Source organism: Macaca thibetana, chromosome 6 (genome assembly GCF_024542745.1).
Source record: "Macaca thibetana thibetana isolate TM-01 chromosome 6, ASM2454274v1, whole genome shotgun sequence".
NCBI lineage: Eukaryota > Metazoa > Chordata > Mammalia > Primates > Cercopithecidae > Macaca > Macaca thibetana.
The window spans coordinates 23670167-23682772 of record NC_065583.1 but is presented as its reverse complement, the minus strand read 5'-3'; the positions used below and the strand labels follow the sequence as shown (position 1 = coordinate 23682772).

The 12606-nt window shown below is 44.9% G+C and overlaps 1 pseudogene; it reads right to left on the bottom strand.

Moving 5' to 3' along the window:
- Positions 1-1399: 1399 nt before the first annotated feature.
- Positions 1400-2583, bottom strand: LOC126956734 (hsp90 co-chaperone Cdc37-like; annotated as a pseudogene).
- Between the last annotated feature and the right edge of the window lie 10023 nt (positions 2584-12606).

Here is a 12606-nt window from a genome sequence, read left to right as displayed (position 1 = left end):
GCTTCTGCCCCATCTCCAGAACCTCTTGAGGATCCGCCTTGGTCCTCTGAATGTTCTTAGTGCAGCAATTTTTAAGGACTGAATTGTGACCCCCATGTCCCCAACATTCATATGTCACAGCCCTAATCCCCAGTGTGACTGTATCTGGAGATAAGGCCTTGGAAGAGGTGATTTAAAATTAAGGCCTGTAAAGTTTTTTTTGAGACAGAGTCTCACTCTATTGCCCAGGCTGGAGTGCAGTGGCATGATCTCGGCTTACTCTGCCTCCCAGGTTCAAGTGATCCTCCTGACTTAGCCCCCCCTAGTAGTTGGAATTATAGCCACCACCCCCAGCTAATTTCTGTATTTTTAGTAGAGATGGAGTTTCACCATGTTGGCCATGCTAGTCTTGAACTCCTGGCCTCAGGTGATCCACCTGCCTTGGCCTCCCAAAGTGCTGGGATTACAGGCGTGAGGCACTGCGCCCAGCCAGGCCTTTAAAGTTTAAATAAGGGCATAAGGATGGGGTCCCAATCAAACAGGACTGGCTTCCTTATAAAAAGAGGAAGAGACACCAGGGATGCATGGGCACAGAAAAAAGACCATGTGAGGACACAGTGAGAAAACTCTGCAAGACAAGGAGGGTGGCCTCAGAGGAACCTAACCCTGTTGGCACCTTGATCTTGGACTGCCAGCCTCTAGAACGATGAGAAAATAATTGCTGTTTAAGCTTCCAGTTTGTGGTATTATGGCAGCGCTTGCACACTAATACAGCAGTTAAAGGTGGGAGTGGTAGGCTCCCTGAGACTCAAGCTTGGAGCTGGCAGAGACCCTGCGCTGTACCTTGTGGCATGGGAAAGTGTGCTGCTGTTGGTCAGATCTGCCAAAGGCTGGGGATGCAAAGGGATGGTACAGACTCCAGCTTGGACCTCTTGTAGCCCAAGAGCAGATCGAAAGGCATCACCTTGTTGTACCTCTGGCCCATTACAAGTCTTTTTTTTTTTTTTTTTCTCGAGCATCTGAAATCCTTTATTGGAACATAATTGCTGTTTGCCAAATAGAAGACACAGAAAGCAGACGACAGTGAAAGCAGAGCCCAGTGACCAGAGCCAGTCCCTTGGTTGGGGACCCTCCCCTACTACCTGGTGGACCAGCCTGGCGACCTCTGTCCCTCCCCGGACCCCCGGGCCTTTGGCATAATGCTGATGAGGGGCTGCAGGCAGTAAGCCCCTTGATTCAAAGCAGAGACTTGAGTGGGCACTGGAGAGTGGGGGCAGTGGAGAGGCCAGGGAGGACTCGGCGGGTCCCCCAGCTGGGCCAAGGCTAGTGGAGGAAGCCAGGAGCGGGCGAGATGGCGTCTGTTTTCTGAAAAGGAGCGTGTAGGGGCCTGCAAGCAGGTGGCGGTGGCGGCTGGGACGGGTCACACGCCGACATCCTTCTTATCACCCGTCTTGGGAACAGTTTCCAGCAGCGGTTTCCCGGGACCCGCCTCCATTCCCACCTTGGCCTCGCTGGCCTTAGAGTTGGGGACTCAGAGGCAGAGTCAAAGCAGCGCTGCATGTGGTACTTCGTGTCGGTAGGGTCCATCTTGCTGATGGCGTCTTGCAGCATCTGCACGTCTTTCACATCAAAGCACTTCTGGAGTTCCTCGGGGAGGGGAGGGACTCGTAGACCTCGACGGGGTCCAGGCCGCCAGGGCCGAGCCGCTTCTCGCGCTCCTCCTCCTCGTACTCCTTCATGGCCTTCTCGATGTGCAGCTTGGTACGGACCCGCACATGCTCCTTGAAGGCTTCCAGTTCGTCGTCGAAGCCCTCCATGTACTGGCGATCGGCTGTCTTAGTCTTAGTGAAGAACTGCCGGAAGCAGGCCCGGGGGTCCACCTTCAGGCTCTTGGCCAGCTCCAGGATAAACTGCATGACGATTGTCTTGGGGACTACCTGCTCCATGAGTGCACATTTCTCCTCCACCTCTAGATCAATGCATCAGATGACCAAGTAATTGGCTGTCTCCTCGCACACCAGGTGGACGTTGTCTGACAGGTACTCTTGGCTGTAATCCCAGTGACGAGCATGCCGAAGTGCTTGGTCTGTTTCTCGTACTTTTCTACGAAGGTCTTGTGTTTCTGCTCCCTCAACCTCCTCTGAGTCCTCCTCCACTTTCTCGGGCTTGGTGTTGACCATGCTCTTGCTGAAACCGTCTTTTCTGAGCGTGTCCACGTTCCAGGGCATGCTCTTCTCCTTCTTGTGCATCTCCTCCAGCTTCTGCTCCCAGCCCCGATCCTCCTTGCGCAGCTGCTGCGCCTTGGCCTGCAACCGCCCCAGCTCTGCCTTGCCGCCCTCGGCCACCTCCAGCTCTTTCAGCTTCCTCTGGCACTCAGCCACCTTGCGCTTGCACTCGTGGCAGACCCTGTCCAGTTCCTCCTTCTCTTTCTGGAACTGCTCCATGCGCTGCCCCCGGGCCTGGTGCTGCCAGTGGAAGAGGCTGGCCCTGTCGATGTTGGGGTGCGCCTCGTCTTCATCATTAGATACCTCTATGTGGTCCCACATGCTGTAGTCCACCATCTTGCCTTGGCGGCCCAGCCCACTCTGGCTTGGGTGGCGGCGGCAGCAGCGCTGGAGACTCCCAAGGCAAGTCTTAAATCTCTTCATGTGTGGAACCGACGGACACCATCAACTCTGTCTGTTGCCACGTGAGGGGGAAGGTCCTTGTAGTCATAAAATGGCTCCACATAGGGTTTAGTTCATCTTTTTGAGGGATATGGAATACATTCATCCATGGAGCATTGATTATTTGCTCCAACGAGTCTCTCTTGCTGGAATTGAGAATGAGAAATTTCTTAAGCAGGTTTTCACCTTCCATGAACAAGTAGAAGTGAATGTGATACATTCCACTCTGTACTTCATCCTACAGCTCCTTGAAGTTCTGTCCATCAAAGGCAGGCATCCATTGACCAGTATATAGAAACTGACTCCCGAAATCCATGGTGGGTCCGTCATACTTTTGACCACGAAGAGTTCCAGGGGAGCAAAAGGGATAACTGGAAGGAAGACAACCACCTTGTTGACAAAGGTGAATGTGTTGCCGATGCCAAAGTCTGCAATCTTGATGTTCATGTCAGCATCCAAGGGCAGGTTTTCTGCTACATATTTATGTGTATATATATACGTGTGTGTGTATACATACATATATATATATGTGTATATATATATTTTTTTGAGACAGAGTTTCACTCTTGTTGCCCAGGCTGGAGTGCAATGGTGCAATCTCGGCTCACTGCAACCTCTGCCTTGCAGGTTCAAGTGATTCTCCTGCCTCAGTCTCCTGAGTAGCTGGGATTACAGGCATCCTCCACCATGCCCGGCTAATTTTGTATTTTTAGTAGAGATGGGGTTTCTCCATGTTGGTCAGGCTGGTCTCCAACTCCCGACCTCAGGTGATCCACCCATCTTGGCCTTCCAAAGTGCTGGGATTAAAGGCATGAGCCACTGTGCCTGGCCTGTATATTTGTTTGAGACAGATTCTTGCTCTTGTCACCCAGGCTGGAGTGCAGTGGCGTGATCTTGGCTCACTGCAACCTCTGCTTCCTGGGTTGAAGCAATTCTCCTGCCTCAGCCTCCCGAGTAGCTGGTATTACAGGTGCATGCCACCACGCCCAGCTAATTTTTGCATTTTTAGTAGAGACAGGGTTTCACCATGTTGGCTAGGCTGGTCTCTTCTCCTTCTTGTGCATCTCCTGACCTTAGGTGGACTGCCTGTCTCAGCCTCCCAAAGTGCTGGGATTACAGGTGTCAGCCACCATGCCCAACCATCTGCTTTTGAGTCTCTATGAAAAACAAGCTTCTGGTGACAGTAATGCACAGCAGATCCTATCTGGCAGAATTTGACTTGGTCGTCTTGTTACCGAGCAAAAGGGGCTCACTGCTCAATGTGCTGCCAGCCAATACAATGACTCCAGGTTCTGGGGAAAAGCAAAGCTTTTTGTTGCAGGTTGACCAATAAGGAGACAGGAGTCCAGCTCAAATCTGTCTCCCTGTGCTGGCTTTAAGGCAATATTATTAGAAAAGGTTTGGGGGTGAATTCTGAGATTAGCAGGTGGTTGGTGGAAGGAAAGGGGAGGTCTGGGAAGTCCTCCAGCATATGCAGGCATCTCTTCATGCTTCCTCATGGGTCGCATGTGCAAATTTGGGAGGAGTTAGTATGAAACATCTGATGGAGATCCAGACTGTGAGGTAAGAAACTTTGTTTTCCACAGATTCCATTTGGCCATATTGGTTCCAACCAATTTCGGTCAATTTTTAAATCTCGTAAGCAGAAGGAATTTCAGCAATTCAGCAAGTTATTTCTTATCTGCCATGCTGAAAACTCAAGAATTTCTGTTAGTCACTGGTTTCTTGAACTCTTTGGGTCACGGTTTCACTCTTTTTCTTTCATACTTCCATGAGGCAGGAGGACTCTTCTCCAGTGGTGTAGTCTGTGACAAGGAATCTTGTTCTCAGTCTCAATCCCTTCAAATAATTTCACTGTGATGGGATGATTCTAAGCCTTCATGCTTTTTACTTCGCAGGATCGGCTCTGGAAGCTAGAGGAATTCTGTTGAGTCTGGTCAATGATGCTCATGGCTACATATTTCCCAGTAAGGATGTGCCAGGCCAGCTTTGATAGGCAAAGGTACCCTTGATGATGGTGTTGAGGAGCTGGTGTTTGCTGACATGGGTGTTCTCAGCTGAGATGGACAAGAGGCCCTGCCGTACGTTGGACTTAACTGCTGGGCTTGAAGGCAGAGTGCCCCAAAGTCAGCTTAAAACTGAGAAAAGCTAGAGAGAAGCTTGGTCTAGATCACCTCAAAAGAAAAATCACTCCCAAAGACCACCTGACCAACTGATCTTTATAATGGGATCAACACACAATGCTAAAGTAAAAATAAAAATCAGATACTAACAAAATTTTTTTTAAATGAAGAAAAGAAGGGCTGGGCGCGGCGGCTCACGTCTGTAATCCCAGCACTTTCAGAGGCTGAGGTGGGCGGATCACGACGTCAGGAGATCGAGACCATCATGGCTAACACAGTGAAACCCCGTCTCTACTAAAAATACAAAAAAATTAGCCAGGCGTGGTGGTGGGCACCTGTGGTCCCAGCTACTTGGGAGGCTGAGGCAGGAGAATGGTGTGAACCCGGGAGGCAGAGGTTGCAGTGAGTCGAGATCACACCACTGCACTCCAGCCTGGGCGACAGAGCGAGACTCTGCCTCAAAAAAAAAAAAAAAAAAAAAAAAAAAAAAAAAAGGAAAAGAAATGAATAAAAAAGAATAAGAGAAAAAAAAAAACCAGTCTGGTGCAGTGGCTCACACCTGTAATCCCAGCACTTTGGGAGGCTGAGGTTGGAGGATGCTTGAGCTCAGGAGTTTGAGACCAGCTGGGCAATATAGTGAGACCCCCACCTCTATTTATAAAAATTAAAAAAAGAAAGAAAAAAGTGAGAAAAAGAAAAAAGGATAAGGAAAAACAATGAGAAAAATGAAAGTAAAGAAGACCAAGAAAAAGGGGAAAATGAGAAAATTAGAAAAAGAGAAAGAATACAAATGGATAAATGAGAAAAAGAATGGAGAGAGAGTTAATAACAAATGAAAAAGACAGAAAACCTACAATGCCAAAAAGAAAACAAGTTAACTTTGTGCAAAATCCCTTAGGTCGAAAGCCTGTAATCCCAGCACTTTGGGAGAGGAGATCGAGTCCTGGCTAACATGGTGAAACCCCGTCTCTACTGAAAACAAAAAACTAGCCGGGCGAAGTCCCAGCTACTACAATGCCAAAAAGAAAACCCGGGAAGCGGAGCTTGCAGTGACTTTGTCCAGCAAACTGCACTCCAGAGCGAGACTCCGTCATTCCCTTAGGTCATTGAAAACCAGCGTCCTGAGCTAGAAAGCCTGGAAACCTAAGCACAACCAAGGACTTATACAAGTGCCTGGAATTCTCTAACAGTGGCTTCTTATGAGGTCATAGCAAGAAAGGGACCTTTCATGGCTGATGATAATCCACAGTGGTTTCCTCATTTTTTGGTCTCAAGAAAGCCTTACTCTTAAAAATATTTTGAGAACCCTGAACAACAATAGCTTTTCCTTTATGTATGTTACAGATATTGCTATTTGCCTTATTAGAAATTAAAACCCATACAGTGCTTCAGTGGCTTTTTCATTTCTAGCTCGAAAAGCTATAACATTTTTTGGCTTATTATGTTTTTAAATGTTCAAATATGGAGTGATTTTTAATTTATCTTTTTATTAGTTTTTAAATTTTATTCGTATTTTAGTGTATCTATAATAAAAGGACTCTGTATAAACAAAAATAACTAAAATACCATCCTAAAAACAATAATTCCTCAATGTTAACATATTTTCAGTGTTAAAAATTTTAACTGTCCCATATATTTTCAATTAAAAATTTTTATTTTATTAAAATTATTTATTTATTTATTTATTTATTTTTGAGATAGGGTCTCACTCTGTCATCCAGGCTGGAGTGCAGTGGTATGATCTCTGCTCACTGCAACCTCCACCTCTCAGGTTCAAGCCTCCTGAGTAGCTGGGACTACAAGTGTGTATTTTTTGGTAGAGATGGGGTTTCACTGTGTTGGCCATCTTGACCAACAAGTTGACCTCAAGTGATCCTCCCGCCTCGACCTCCTAAAGTGCTGGGATTACAGGCGTGAGTCCCGCACCTGGCCATTTTGAAATTTTTTGTTTTTCAGATTGTCTATTTGAATCAGGAACCAAATAAGGTCCATATATTGTGATTGATTGATATTATGTCCTTTAAAAGGCTTTTAAAACCTATCAGTTTCCACTCTAATCTCCTTTATAATTTATTTTTGAGAAATCCAGATCGTCAGCATCCTCCTGTTTTGAGTTTGCTGGTTGTATTCGTGGTATAGATTAGCCAGTTTCTCTGTATTTTCTGTACATTGATAGTTGAATCTTGAGGTTTGATCAGATTTAGATGTGAATTTTTTTGGTAAGACTCCTTCACAGGTGGTGCTCTGCTTTTTTATTGGGAGACACATGATGTCTGATGAGCTCTCTTTTTGTGATATTCACAGACTTTCATTCTAATTTCCTAGATCTATTAAATCATGATGAGTAACATGATGGTTAATTTTAGGTACCAACTTGAATGGGCTAAGGGATGCCCCAATAGCTGGTAACATATTATTTCTGCATGTGTCTGTGTGAGTATTTCTGGAAGAGATTAGCATTTGAACTAGTAGATTGAGGGTCTTAGTCTGTTTGTGCTGCTACAACAAAATACCTGAGACTGGGTAATTTTTTATTTGTATTTTTGTATTTAATTATTTATTTGTTTTTGAGAGAGAGTTTAGCTCTTGTTGCCCAAGCTGGAGTGCAATGGTGCGATCTCGACTCACCACAACCTATGCCTCGCCTCCCTGGTTCAAGTGATTCTCCTGCCTCAGCTTCCCAAGTAGCTGGGATTACAGGCGCGTGCCACCATGCTGGACTAAATTTTGTATTTTTAGTGGAGACGGGGTTTCACCATGTTGGCCAGGCTGGTCTTGAACTCCTGACCTCAAGGGATTGCCTGCTTTGGCCTCCCAAAGTGCTGGGATTACAAGTGTGAGCCACCATGCCTGGCCTATTTTTTTTTTTTAATAGAGATGGGGGTCTCATTACATTACCCAGGCTGGTCTCGAACTCCAGGGCTCAAGCAATCCTCCCACTTTGGCCTCACAAAGTGCTGGGATTACAGGCATGAGCTGTCGCACCTGACCAAAATACCTGAGACTGGGTATTTTATAAAGAACAGACATTTATTTCTCATAGTTCTGGAGGTTGGAAAGTTCAAGACCAAGGCTCTGGCAGTTGAGGATGTCTGGTGAGGCTACGTCCTCTAGACAGGTGGAATGCTGTGTCCTTGCATAGCAAAAAGGCTAAAGAGCAAGCTAAGACCTAGACAAATGCCATAAAAAGCCTTTTTCATAAGGGCCTTCATCTCTTTCACAAGAGAGCAGCCCTCGTGGTGTAATCACCTGTTAAAGTTCCGTCTTTTAATACTATTACCTTGACAACACCTGGATTTTGGAGGGGTTGTCACATTCAGACCGTAGCACTGAGTAAAGAGGATCCCCCTCCCTCATGTGGGTGGGCAACATCCTAGCTGCTGAGGGCCTGAATAGAACAAAAATGCAGGGGAATTGTGAATTCAATGTATCTGCTTGATTTGGGACATCCAGTGCTCTTGCTCTGCAACGTTGGAACTCCATGTTCCTAAGCCTTCAGACTCAGGCAGGGATTTTCACCATCAGATCTCCCACTTCCTGTTTTTGGACCTTGGCACTCAGACTGGAGCTTATACCATCGGCTTTCTGGCTCCCAGGCCTTCAGGCTTGAACTAGAACTAAACTGCTTGCTTTCCTGGGCCTCCAGTTTGCAGATGGCAATTTATGGAACTTTTCAGCCTCCCTAATCATGTGAGTTAATCCCTCATAATAAGTCTCTTTCTATATATCTCTATATATCCTATTTGCTTTGTTTCTCTGGAGAACCCTGACTAATACAAATAGCAAAATAAGGCCAGGTGCGATGGCTCATGCCTGTAATCCTAGCACTTTGGGAGGCTGAGGGCTGAGGTGGGCAGATTGCCCGAGCTCAGGAGTTTGAGACCAGCCTGGGCAACATGGTGAAACTCCATCTCTACTAAAAATACAAAAATTAGCTGAGCATGGAGGTATGTGCCTGTAGTCTCAGCTACTTGGGAGGTTGAGACAGGAGAATTGATTGACCCCAGGAGGCAGAGGTTGCACTGAGCCGAGATCGTGCCACTGCACACCAGCTTGGGTGACAGAGCAAGCCTCCATCTCAAAAAAAAAAAAAAAAAAAAAAAAAAAGGCAAAATAATAAACCTATCATCCCTTCTTTAATTATTGGCTGGAATACTTTAACAGAGAGAAATGTGTCATCTATTGTTATAAACTTCCAACTCACTTAACTTGGGATGAGAGATGATTCCTGTTCTTGCAATAAAAGGTATTTTGAAAGGTTCCAAATTAAGCTAAAGAAATAAATCGCCGAGAGAGGAATTTTGGCATCAGAAACATCACTTTAAATGCTTGAGGTCCTGAGAATATTTGAGGTCTTGTTATGGCTGAAATAATATAAAGTGAGTAATCTACAGTGCTACCCACAGCTTTCAACAATGTGCCCAACCCGCAATACACATTCAGTACATATTAGCCATTATTAACATCATATAATCTAACCATCGCATTTTAGATGTGGAAAATCCGGGGTTATTCATTTGTTTGTTCACTCAACAAATGCTTACTGAGCCCTTATTAAACTCTCTGAGGAGGCACAGTTCTAGGGGCTGGGGAAACCACAAAACCACGTCTCTGAGTTTGTTGTGCTTTGTTGTGAGTTGTGGGAAATCTAAGAGGGTGATAAATGATTTGAAGGAAATAAACAGGGTGATGTGTTAGTCCTAGTGGGTGGGGCATTACTTTAGGTGGGGTGCTAACATTGGGAGAAAGGAGCCCAACAGGTAGAGGCGTAGAAAGAGGATTTTCCACGCAGGGGATACTGCAAGTGCAAAGGTTCCGAGGTGGGAATAAGCTGGACATGTTCCTGGAGCAGAAAGGCAATCAGCGTGGTTGAGTCTGAATGAGCAGGCAGAAGGGTGGTAGAAGGTCCGTGTAGAGAGACAGGTGGAAGCAGAGATGAGAATCCCGTTTTCCTGGGGGCTTCTGCATTGGTATATTTTGTATATCACTTTGTACGATTCTGGGGCCCACTTTGTATGATTTGCAGCTACAAAACACAGTGTTTTCAAAATCACTTTCCTCCTCCTGCCTGTTTAGACCTGTGCCTTTTAAGAGCCAGTTCTGAAGCAGACAGCAGTTCGGGGCTGCAGCCCAGGTTTTCCTTCCCGCGGCTTGCAGCCCCTAGTGTTTTCAGGGACCGCTGGTGAGAGCTGCTGATTTGGAGTTGAAGAGCCAGCCCCCTGGGCCATTCCAGCTTTGTGCTCTGCCCTGACCTCTGGTGGAACTGGCCTGTTAAGACATAGACCAAGTGGGAATCTGGCAGTCCTTGCCTCCTTCTCCCATTTGGCTGGGAGTATGCGCTGTATTATGAAGGCCTCCAGCTCCTCAGGTCTGCCTCAGGTTTCCAGGACTTTTGGAGGGACAGGATTTCAGACACTGCCATGGGATGGCCCAGTGACTTTTGACCATCCAACACCTCTTGGCCTAGGGATTGGCTCAGAAAGGGCACATGACCCAGTCTGGGCAAGTCAGGTCTTCCTAAGCATTGGTACAGGGACCTTGGGAGACAGAACATCTTTTTACCTGGGATTTGGAGTTATAATGTCCTTTTATACTTGGACTGACAGTCTCCATCTCTGTGGCCACACAGAGGGAGGCTTCCTGAGAATTTAAATCAATACTAAGGAGGAAGGTGGGGTCTGCAGATGTGATGGGAGGCATCGTTTAAGCTCCTGCTTCGGTTTGGGCTTAGCCTGAGCCAATAAACAACTTTTTCTCTTAAGCTAGTTTCAGTTGGGTTTCTGTCGTTTGCAACTGGAAATCTCCTAATTACTATGTCAATCAGTGCTAGCCATCACTATTAGTAGTGGTAGTAATCAAAAGTAAGTTTGAAGTAGATATACAATGGCACTCTATGGCACAAACCACATTTGTCACTATATAGTGATCTGTTTTTCTGTTTCTAAATGTTGGTCTCTCTCATTCCATAAAGGCAGGAACCATATTTGTTTTGCTCATCAGTCTAGCTCACTGTCTAGTTGAGTAAGGCCTCAGTAAATACTTGTGGAATGAATAAATAGTTGCATGGCAATGTTTACTGATGTGAGAAGGTAACTTACATTCTCTAGTACTGTTGTAGCCATCTAGGGGAATGTGCTTATTCTTTAGCTCGTCATGCTGAAGGGTTTATGGGCAAAGTTGGATGATATCTACTGCAACTTAGTTGGTTCAGGAAAAAAAAAAAGTGTATCTGTATGTGTATATCAATGACACAACCACAGTGTGAAAGTTTAAGAGCTTTTAGCACTCACTACAGCCCCATGCCCCCATCACTCACATTAAATAATGATCTGATGAGCCATCTTGTTTCATTTCTACTCCCACTACCTTCCTCTCTCAATAGACTTATTTTGGAATTATTTACTTTGAAATAATTTCAGGCTTGCAAAAAAATTGCAAGTATAGTTTAGAGAATACCCAAATACTCTTTATTTAAATTCACTGTTTTTTAACATCTTGCCACGCTCCCTCATGTGCAATGTGTGTGTATATATATCTGTATGTGTTTACAGATATATGTGCATGTAGACATAAAATCGTTAATTTTTGGACTGAGAGTAGGCTGCATGGCTAAGGTCTCTTTATTTCATGTATGTGTATATGTGTGTTGAGAAAGAGAGAGAGTACAAATACAGCAAAATGTTAATCATTATTGAAATTAAGTGGTGGCTACAGAGGTATTCATTGTGCTGTTCTTTCAATTTCTACGTATTTAAAAATTATCAGAATTAAAAAATAGGAAAAGAAAAAATATTACCATTGTCTTGATGTGTAGTCGTGATCACCCTGTTTTTAAGAAATTTCCAATCATGGCCAGGCATGGTGGCTCATGCCTGTAACCTCAGCACTTCAGGAGGCCCAGGTGGGCAGATCACTTGAGGTCAGGAGTTCAAGACCAGCCTGGCCAACATGGAAAAACCCCGTCTCTACTAAAGATATAAAAATCAGCTGGGTGTGGTGGTGTGCACCTGTAATCCCAGCTATTAAGGAGGTTGAGGAAGGAGAATTGCTTGAACCCAGGAGGTAGAGGTTGCAGTGAGTCGAGATCATGCCACTGCACTCCAGCCTGGGGGACAGAGTGAGACTCTATCTCAAGAAAAAAAAAAAAAAAAGAAATTTCCAATCCCCGAATTATAGGACAAATATTAGGGAAAAACTATTTGCATTATAAAGAAATGTTCCTTTTCTGGGAAAAATATCTCCTCAAGTCTTCTTCAAATAGTAGCAATTAAAATGATCCAATGACGGCATAGAGTTCAGCTGCAGAGGAAATGAAATTAGCCCAAGAGAACAAATCTTTTCTTTCCCTTTTCCCTTCCTTTCTTCCTTCATCTTTCTCTAGTTTGCTAAAATTTTTTAAAAGCTCTTTTGTTTTTCAATTATAAAGTCACTGTAAAAAAAAAAAGTTCAGGCAATAATGAAAGAGGTAAAGAAGACATTAAAATTATCCACGATGTTCCATTCTAAAAATAATAGTGAAAACAACACAAAACACTGTTCTAAACACATTCATACTTTACTAATAGCCCAAGGAAGTAGTTTCTACTGTCATTCACATTTTACAGGTGGGGAAGTTGAGGCACAAAGGGGTTAAGTAAATTTCTTAAGATGAATGTCCAACTCCTCCTAAGAGTTGGAAGAGCTTGAATTTGAACTCAGGCAATCCGACTCTAAAACCGTGCTCTTCACCACTATCCTACCCCACCTTGCTGAGAAAGAGGCACTTCAAACCCTTCGGTAAATAGTCTTTTGTACAGACATGCACTCTTGCTCACATACGCACAAGTGCACACATACAC